Below are 10,064 nucleotides of genomic sequence, written 5' to 3'. Positions count from 1 at the left end.
CATTACCCAGAGCCGACACCAAGCAAGGGACACCTCCTGCCCTTGTGGCCACACCTGCTTCAACAGAGGTCATCGGGTAAACCGGAAAAGCTTGGTGAGCCGCCTGCTCAGCTGCTTGTTGAACTGCCCGCTCAGCCTCTTGGCGGATCCTATCCTGGTCAACCAAGTTAAGAGCTCCATCATGTGCCGGGTCATGCCTGTGCGGCTGGTTACGGCACTGGGCGTTGCTTGACACGGCTGCTGAATCCATATGCCTGCTATAGCTCGGGCTCCGGCTTGGGCGAGGGGTCGAATGAATCCTGTCTCGACTATAAGAGTATGCCTCCTGCTGTGCTAGAGCCGTCTGAAGAAGATCTCTGACCCTTCGCGTCTCGATTGCCGTCGGAGAGTCGCCTTCCATCGAGAGAGCCGCCAAACGTGTCGATGCAGTGATCAGATTCTCCAAAGGGTTAGAAAAATGACCCGGTGGTGTTGGTGTATAATGAGGTGGAGCAGTATTCACACGAGGGGGTTCCATAGCCCATGGCTGAACCGGCGCCCCAGCCCCGGGTGTTGCAATCTGGTTCGCCTCTGGCGGGTTACTGGGACCGGCACCGGGTGTGTGGAAGAGGTTCCTAGGATCATAAGTCAGAAGTAGACGTGATTGAGTCTTTTGGTGCCTTCTCCTCATGACCTCGTTTGATGCATTCAGATTCATCGTGAGCCAAAAAGCCTCTGATTGAAGCTGCTGAGCCCGAGCATCCAAAGCCGCCCGCTCTGCAGCCATCCTGACGTCCTGCGCCGCCAAGTTTTCCTTGCCTTGTGCTACCTCCTCACGTAACCGTACCACCTCTGCATCATGTTGAGCCTAATCTGCCGGTTCAACTATGGCAGTCAACAGGGCCGTCATCCTATCCATGAGCTCCATTAGCACCTGAGTCGGTGGGCGCGCGGGGCCTCCTGACCCGGCCACTGCTAACCCGGTGGTTATTGCTGCCGCAGCCGTAGAGTTTTGAGCGGGCTGCGTGCCGGTCATGAAGACCCCCGCTCTGCTAGGTGGCTCGAAGGGGTCCGGAATACTGCTGCCATTGGAACAGCCCCCAAGCCCACCATCTTGTAGTTGATATAACGAATTTGTCTCACCCGTGGATGACTCACCATCAGACTGGATGACCGTCTCACCACCAAACATAGATCCTTCAGAAAATTCCCCTCCATGGATGCATCCCATGAAGGCACGCTTCATAGCGGGTTGAGCCCGGGCGGGTCTTGCGCGTTGAGCCGTCTCGATGATGTCGGTGCAGATGTCCAGCTCAGGACCTGGCTCACCAATCCGGCCGATGAAGACATGGATCCCGCCGAAGGGGACCCGGTACCCGTACTCAATTGAGCCGGCGTCGGGGCCCCAGCCCGCGTCGTCGATGTAGAGCTTGCCGCGACGACTCTTGGTCATCCGGCCCACAGCGTATCCCTTGAGCCCTTCGAAGCTGCTCTTCAAGAACTTGAATCTTTGGTTTAGTTAGGCCAACTAGATCGATTTTTCTTGCCATGGGAAGATGTGCTTTATGATGGGTTCAATCTTACTATGCTTGATCCCAGTGACAGAAAGGGGAACCGACATGTATGTATCGCTGCTATTAAGGATAACAAGATGGGATCTATTTCTACATAAATAGATTTTGTCTACATCATGTCATCGTTCTTATTACATTGCTCCGTTTCTCCATGAACTTAATACACTAGATGCATGCTGGATAGCGGTCGATGTGTGGAGTAATAGAAGTACATGCAGGCAGGAGTCGGTCTACTAATCTTGGACGTGATGCCTATATAATGATCATTGCCTGGATATCATCATGATTATTTGAAGTTCTATCAATTTCCCAACAGTAATTTATTTACCCACCGTATGGTATTTTTCTCGAGAGAAGCCACTACGGCCCCCGGGTCTCTTCTTTATTATATTTGCTTCCGTGATCTATTTTTATTTGCTTTTATTTTCAGATCTATTAATCCAAAAAATACAAAAATACCTTGCTGCAATTTATTGTTATATATTTTATCTCGCGTTCCCGCGACATTTATTTATCCAATCTACTACAATTTTAGCTATCCTTTTACCTGTGAGGGATTGACAACCCCTCTCCTATGTCGGGTTGCAAGTATTTGTTCTTTGTGTGCTGGAGCTGTTTACGTGGTGTTGTGTGGTTCTCCTACTGGTTCGATAACCTTGGTCTCATCACTGAGGGAAATATCTATCGTAGCTGTGCTGCATCATCCCTTCCTCTTTGGAGAAATACCGACGTAGTTCAAGCCGCATCAAAAGGAATTTCTGGTGCCGTTGCCGGGGAGACATCATCAACATCTACCACGTTCCTAATCACAAATCTCATCTTCTTGCAATTCACATTATTTACAATTTGCCTCTCGTTTTCCTCTCCCCCACTTCACAAAAATTTGTTGTTTTATTCGACCTCTTTTTCGTTCACCGTTTTCTCTTCAGATCTGTTTTTGAGTGCAATCTTGTTGCGTGGTCATGATGAATTAAGAGAACACCAAGTTGTGTGGTTTCTCCAATACCAACAACAATGATTTTATTAGCACTCCGATTGCTCCTCCCGTCACTAGTGCGTAGTCTTGTGATATTAATGCCGCTTTGTTAAATCTTGTTATGAAAGATTAATTTTCCGGTACTCCTAATGAGGATGCCGCATCCCATCTTAACACATTCGTGGAATCATGCGATATGCAAAAGAAAAAAGACGTGGACAATGATATTGTGAAGCTGAAATTATTTCCGTTTTCTTTGCGAGATCGTGCAAAAATTTGGTTTTCTTCTTTGCCTCGCAATAGTATCGATTCTTGGGATAAGTGCAAAGATGCCTTTATTACTAAGTATTTTCCGCCCGCGAAAATTATTTCCCTTAGAACACAGATCATAAATTTCAAGAAACTTGAACATGAGCATGTTGCACAATCTTGGGAAAGGATGAAATTGATGCTAAGGAATTGCCCAACTCATGGGTTAAATCTTTGGATGATCATACAAAATTTTTATGCGGGGTTGAATTTTGTTTCTCGTAATCTTTTAGATTCCACCGCGGTTGGTACTTTTATGAAAATTACTTTGGGTGAAGCCACCAAATTGCTTGATAATATTATGGCAAATTATTCGCAATGGCATACCGAAAGATCTCCTACTAGTAAAAAAGTTAATTCAGTTGAAGAAATTTCTTCTTTGAGTGAAAAAGTTAATGCTCTTATAAAATTGGTTGCTAATAAAAATGCTCTTATTAAGAACAGTAAAACTGCACCTAATCCCTGCAATCTCAGGGATTAGACGTTTTTGGCCGTTAGATTTCGTTGGTTAAACATTATTGATCATCAGATCTAAAGTAAACGCGATACGCGATGTTTGCTGGGAACTGGGCCTGAAGTCGTGAGGGCAGCTATTTCCATAGCTATTTTCGAGCCCTGTGATTAATTGGGCCCGTCTTCATACTCGGCCCAAGGCAGCAAAGCCCGCTTCAATGTTGCAGAATATAAAAACCAGCGAACGAGCACTGAGACTCGTCGTTGCTCACGCCGCCCGTTCCTCTCCCCGCCGCCGCACACGACGACATCTCCTCTCCTCCCTTCCCTGCACACCGCTATCGCCGCCTATGCCTCTGCGCCCTTGTCCGTCTTGTGGCAGACCCCCACCACCGCCGACTGGATCCCCGTCGCGCCCCAATCGACGGCGCCGCGGCCGTATTCTCGACAATGAGCCTGGATCCCGCCACATCCAGGCCATCCACCGTCCCATCGTCAATGCCTTCCCTCACCAAGCGCTTCCCCATCTCTCCTCTGCATTCTTGGTGGCGAAAGCCGGCCCCTCGAACTTTGGTTCTGGCTCTCTTCGAACGGATCGGATACATGTGCGATGATTCCTGCGTGAGCGATCTTAAACTATGTTGCCTTTTTGAAATGGAATCCAGCAACTAGACGGCAGGAATCAAGCAGCAGCTCACCTCCATAGCCTACAGTGGCGGCAAGGTCCGTATGCTCATCCCAACCCCCGATGTTTTCTCTGCATTTTATTTATACATGCAGCGCCTACCATTTATGTCTGATGCTGAATTTTGGAGACTAAAATACACTAAACTCAGGACAAGTGCTACTTTCTATTCACGGATCTGCAGTGATTGATTCAATCTGTTAGAATAAATCCGAGGCATACCGTTGATCATCCGAGGACCAAGCAATCACACAAGCACGACATCGAGATTTGTTAACGAGGTTCGGCGAACTCGCCTACTCCCCGGGGCAATGACTACGGGCGCTCCTCCCCGAGATACCGCAACACCGGCCACCCGGGCGCCGGCACAAGCCGCCGGCACCCCCTTGCGAGCCTGTCGCTATCTAGTCGTCATGGGTTACAACGTGGGGTGCCTCCTCATATATAAGAGGCCAAGGGTACAACGTGTCCGACTCCGACACTACAAGTATCCTACCCACACTACAACACCAAGTCCAAGCGTAACCCAACTAGTACAAAATATTCGACACAAACACAACAAACTCCACCTTGGCGAATATTCTTCACCACCTTGAATTTGTCCATGCGTCAAACTTCCATGTACTCCGGACTTGTGTTGTCTTCTTTATAGCTTACTGAGAGCTACTCGACGAGTCTGCCCCAGACCCGCCGCCGCCGTGAGACCCCGCTGCTACTCCCGCAACTCCAGTCTCCGTGACTCCACCTGCAATAGTGCTCCCTTGCAGCTTATAAAGATGCGAAGCCGTCCTCCCTCCAATCATCACGGTCACCTCATCTTCCATGATTCTCATAGTCTTCCTATCCCGATCACAACGGAATACCATACCACCATCATGAAGAACACCAAGCGAAATTAGATTCCTCCTTAGCCCGGGCACATGCCTGACTCCCCGAAGCATCCGCTCAACTCCGTTTTTGATGTCACCTACTCCAGCAACACGATAACCTGTGTCATCGCCCACATAGGCTAAACCAAACTCACCAGACTTGTACGGAGAGAACCACTCCCTGTTGGGTGTTGCATGAAAAGAGCAAGCTGAATCCAACATCCACGCTTCACCTTTGGTTGACCGCCTGTTTGATACTATGAGAACATCACTACTGCTGTCTGAGTCATCACCATGGGTTGCCTTATTAGCACTGGCCCCACCATTGAGTTCTGGACAGTCCTTTCTCATATGTCCCCACTGCTTACACTTGTGACACTGTATATTCTTTTTCTTTTTCTTGTTCTTCCCAGCCTCATATCCCTTCCGCCACTGCTCACCCTTGACTAGCAAACCTTCACCATGAGAGACTTCCACCGCGTTCTTCTTTCTCATATCATAAGATAGCAATGCCGCAGTAATATCCTCATTCTTGACGGTCTCCTTGCCGTGCGTCAAAGTAGTGATCAAATGGTCATAGGATGATGGCAATGAACAAAGAAGCACAATTGCCCTATCCTCGTCGTCAACCGTCGCACCCAAGCGTGCTAGATCCGTCACGACTTGATTAAAGGCATTCATATACTCCACAAGATCAGACCCCTCCTGCATCCTCATCCCATACAACTTTTGCTTCAGATACACCTTGGTCGTCGCAGTCTTGGACATAAACTGACTTTCCAGCTTCTCCCAGATCTTCTTCGGCGAATTCTCATCCATCACATGATAAATAACCTGGTCCGACAGACACAACCGTATAGTTCCGGCTGCTTTCAACTGTAACTCCTCCCGGTCATCCGCCTCCATCTTAGCTGGCTTGGCTTCCTGCAACAACGCCTTCAAGCATCCCTGTTGTGCCAACAAATCTTTCACCCTTGTCTGCCATAACCCAAAGCTTCCAGTTCCGTTGAACTTCTCCACCTCAAACCTGGTACCCGTTGGTGCCATGATTCTTTATACGGCTGACCCTGTGAAAAATTATCCGAGCTTTGCACGCGATGCCCCAAGTACACGAACAGAACCTCCGGTCTTCCACGTACTACTAGCAATTCCAACCAAAAAATCCTTCTGGTCCTCACGTGTAGCAGCTCCTGTCTTGACTCAACTTCCTGATGCTAGCGCATGCTTTGCCTTGCCCTTGCTAATTCTGATGGATGTCACAACCAGCGATGGCCTTTTTCTTCTGCCGATTGGATCTGATCTGTTGCCTCGCCGTTGTCCCGTCTGGTTACCCGGTCCGTGCGACTAATTATACTAGCGCACCTGCAGGTTTCCATATCCAACATGACGCGAGGTCTTCCAGGACTCGGTCCCGTTTTTGTTTCCAAAACAGATCTCATATAACTTGGCCTGCATGCAACGCGCTGGACCGTGTCGTCACGCCTTGCTCCAGCCGCACGCCTTTGGAGTCCCTGGGCCGCACGCCCGTGCCCGACTTGGTCGGCAAGGCTAGCCCAGCTGGCCCTCACGTGCGCGTCCACGCCTTGGACTTCCATCGCTGCACGGCTCCACGCGCTTCCGATCCAAGCCGCTTCTGCTGCCACCGTTTGATGCTTTCCGATCTCGTCGAGTTCCCGTCGAATAAGTCGACCGCGGTACACAACTCCGCAACGAGCTCAACGATAATCTGCCTCGTCGATCAACGCACAACAACCTCTTCGTAACCTTGCTCATGATACCACTTGTTAGAATAAATCCGAGGCATACCGTTGATCATCCGAGGACCAAGCAATCACACGAGCACGACATCGAGATTTGTTAACGAGGTTCGGCGAACTCGCCTACTCCCCGGGGCAATGACTACGGGCGCTCCTCCCCGAGATACCGCAACACCGGCCACCCGGGCGCCGGCACAAGCCGCCGGCACCCCCTTGCGAGCCTGTCGCTATCTAGTCGTCATGGGTTACAACGTGGGGTGCCTCCTCATATATAAGAGGCCAAGGGTACAACGTGTCCGACTCCGACACTACAAGTATCCTACCCACACTACAACACCAAGTCCAAGCGTAACCCAACTAGTACAAAATATTCGACACAAACACAACACAATCCTCCTGGATGTGCTTTGGCAAAGAGTTTTGAGATAAAAGATTAATACTCACATATGATCAATTAGTGGATGTGCCTTGACGGTTGCATTGGATACAGGTTTGTTGATCCACTAATAGACGGTCAATACGCACAGATAATGCAAGACCTTGTGAAAGAGAGGTTGCCCAGGTTCACTCCTGATCAAGCTAAAGTGGTCAAGGGCTCACCAGACTATACCGGAGTCAATCAATATAGAACTAACTTCACAAAGGAGCCGAAATTGATGCAGCAGGCGCTGACTAGCTACTCAGTCGATTTGCGGGTTATGTGAGTTTCCTGTCTTAAGCTGCAGGTTTTACATCTATATATATAGCCAAAACTTTGCAGTTGAGCGAAATGGCAGACCGATTGGACCAAGGGTATGAAGCTCTTAGCTGAAACCTTTCTCAACTTTACTTTCTCCGAGCATAAGTTCAAAATTAACATGAAAACGGTACTGGAGCTCCATATCTCTTTGTTCTGTCTCATGCCTCTAAATCATCTTGTCATGCGTATATACTAATGTCGTTGTCATGTTGCCAGGAATGGAACAACCAGGGAACCACAACTCAATAGAGGAGGTGAGGCGATTGGCATGACATGCGACCAGATGGCCCTGCAACTTGGCCAAGCTGATCTAGTGGCAGTTTACTGGGCCTCGGAGGGAAGCTGTCGGAGGCCGCCACTCCTCGTTGCTGAAGTCAAACACCATTATGTCGCGTGCGTACACCTCCTTGAACTTGGCACTGGCATAAAGGGCCAGAAAGTTGGCGACCCCATTGATTACAGCGACGCCGTCGCTGTTGGGCACCACCTTTAAAGAAGCGCTCCCCGTATCCCTCCAGCCACTGTCACTGAGGCCAAGGGTGAGGATCTTGCAGATCTCTGGCTCGTGGTACCTACCCGAAGTGTTCTGGCAGAGTCTGACAAAGCGCTCCCCGTATCTGTATGTTCTGGCTAATCTCGATTTAATCTAGGTCATCTATGGAATGGAACTGAAAATCCGGAGTCATTTGAAATAACAGTTGAGGAACAAAAGAAGATACTACTTGACAGGTCAGTCAGGCTCAACTGCGTGGAGTTCCCTTTTTCCTGTTGTTAAAACTGATGTTGACTATTTTATGGTTTTTTCTTGGTCAGTTTTGTATTTGTTCAGTAAAGGATGGGTCACATATCTAGAGATAATGTTGTGGAGCAACTTCTACTTTGCCGAGCATGTTACAGAAACATTTTTCTTAGTTGAATTTAAAATCATTTTTTTAATTTCCATTTGAATTAGTTGTACAACTGAGTTTCCAACTTGACTTTGCTTATCTGAAGCCCTGCTATGCACTCCATAATTAATGGGTGTATTATCTAGAGGGCCAATGGTCCTTTTTTTGCAAATGGCACTTCTTCTGAAGTTTCCTCCAATCATCACACATGTTCTGGTTGATGCGCACATATATTTGCACAAATTTGAACATGTATACATCTATTTCATTTTTAAGTGAACCATATTTCTTTCCATTTGCATCAAGTGTTAGTGCCAGGCCGCATGACCTCAATTTGAGAAAGAGGTAATGGCAACAGTTACACCATCTATGCAGCATTGCATTGTCGTAACCTCTTTCTACTGAGTGTACTATGAATCTGTGATGGATACGCAAAGAAGATAATGGCCTACCCTTTATAAAGAGAGGATAATTATTGCCATGAAGTATACCTAAGGAATAGGAATGATTCCATAATAATGATGTGTTTCACCAACAGTTTTACTACCCATTCAGTGCTGGCATTTATGCACCTAAAAACCAACGTTCCTCTCCTCTCCCCAACTCTCCATCTTACAATGTAATTTTGTATATAAAAAAATCTCAAACAAAATTTGGTCCAACAGAAACATCGCCCCGAATGCCAACGGAGCAACTTACACTTGATTACGGTAACTTTTAAACAAACAAAGCACACGGACAATAGACAATATGCAAAAAAAAATTACAATCAGTTAATTATCTTCTTCCAAAAGATTGCAGAATTCAAGGGAGAAAATTTATAGCAAATTTAAAATATATAATCGTACCTATGACCGAGATCACTTAATACAAGAAGTTTCAACGGAGAATGTAACCACTGACGACAACAAGCAAGAAAGACCAAAGGATATTATAGATAGAGAGGAAGTAAGGTACTAACGTACCTCTACTTAATTCCACTATTTAGAAACAGAAGGGTCGATGAATTTATAACTAAGTCCAAAAAACCTACAGCTGTTCCTATCGTACTTAAAGCTTAAGGCTTGAAGATGCCTTCCTGAAAAGCCTTTTTAAATCCAAATCCAACTTTAAAAAGGTTTTAATCACCAAGCTAACACAAAAAAATCAGAATTAAGACGACAAGGGGCTAACAATGGGCCTCAAATAAGGAAATTCTATTATGTGGCCCATACCAGCACAATAATTATTTAAAAATAAAAGAAACTACATGTTTTTACAAAAATATTGCAAACCTATTTCATACCAAATTCCTAATACATGGGCGCGGCAACGCGCACCATTCATGATATAGTAGATTTTAATGACGTGCCTTTGTCTACTTTGATTGAGCAAAATAGTGATGTCATAGATGTGAATTTTATCTGGCGAAACAATTTCAATAACAATGCTTATAGAGATAATTTTAATCCTAGGCCTTTTCCTAGTAATTCCTCTAATAATTGTGGTAATACCTATGGCAATCCTTCTTATAATAATAATAGAAGAATAATATTAAAGAATTTATCAATACTCAAAAAGCTTTCAATCCTACAATAGAAGAAAAACCGAATAAGATTGATGATATGTCTAGAAGTATTGATAGAATTTCTCATGATGTAGAAAATCTCAAGATGAAATTTTTTGTACCTAAGGTTGAGGAATCAATTAAGGCTCTTTATGTTTCTATGGATGAAAGTAAGAGAAGAACCGCTATGCTTAGAGGTAGAAGAATTTTTTTAGAAAAAGCGTTTTCTAGTGATTGCTTTCATAAAAGTGATGAAGTTCTTAAAATGATCGGTGTTCCTTCTATTGATT

At 46.2% G+C, this 10,064-nt stretch overlaps 1 long non-coding RNA gene across 4 annotated transcripts; it reads left to right on the top strand.

Moving 5' to 3' along the window:
• Positions 1–3,560: 3,560 nt before the first annotated feature.
• LOC125508472 (uncharacterized) lies at positions 3,561–8,268 on the top strand. Of its 4 annotated transcripts, none has more exons than XR_007283519.2 (3): positions 3,561–4,014; positions 7,093–7,468; positions 7,558–8,268. It is a non-coding gene; the product is annotated as an uncharacterized LOC125508472 (long non-coding RNA). The 4 variants fall into 4 exon arrangements; XR_015604314.1 differs by having other exon boundaries at positions 7,093–7,880; positions 7,992–8,268; XR_015604313.1 differs by having other exon boundaries at positions 7,093–8,070; positions 8,155–8,268.
• Positions 8,269–10,064: the final 1,796 nt, after the last annotated feature.

Source organism: Triticum urartu, chromosome 5A (assembly GCF_056163025.1).
Source record: "Triticum urartu cultivar PI428250 chromosome 5A, HENAU_Tu73, whole genome shotgun sequence".
Lineage (NCBI taxonomy): Eukaryota > Viridiplantae > Streptophyta > Magnoliopsida > Poales > Poaceae > Triticum > Triticum urartu.
The sequence above is the reverse complement of the archived record's forward strand: the minus strand, read 5'-3'. Positions and strand labels throughout refer to the sequence as shown.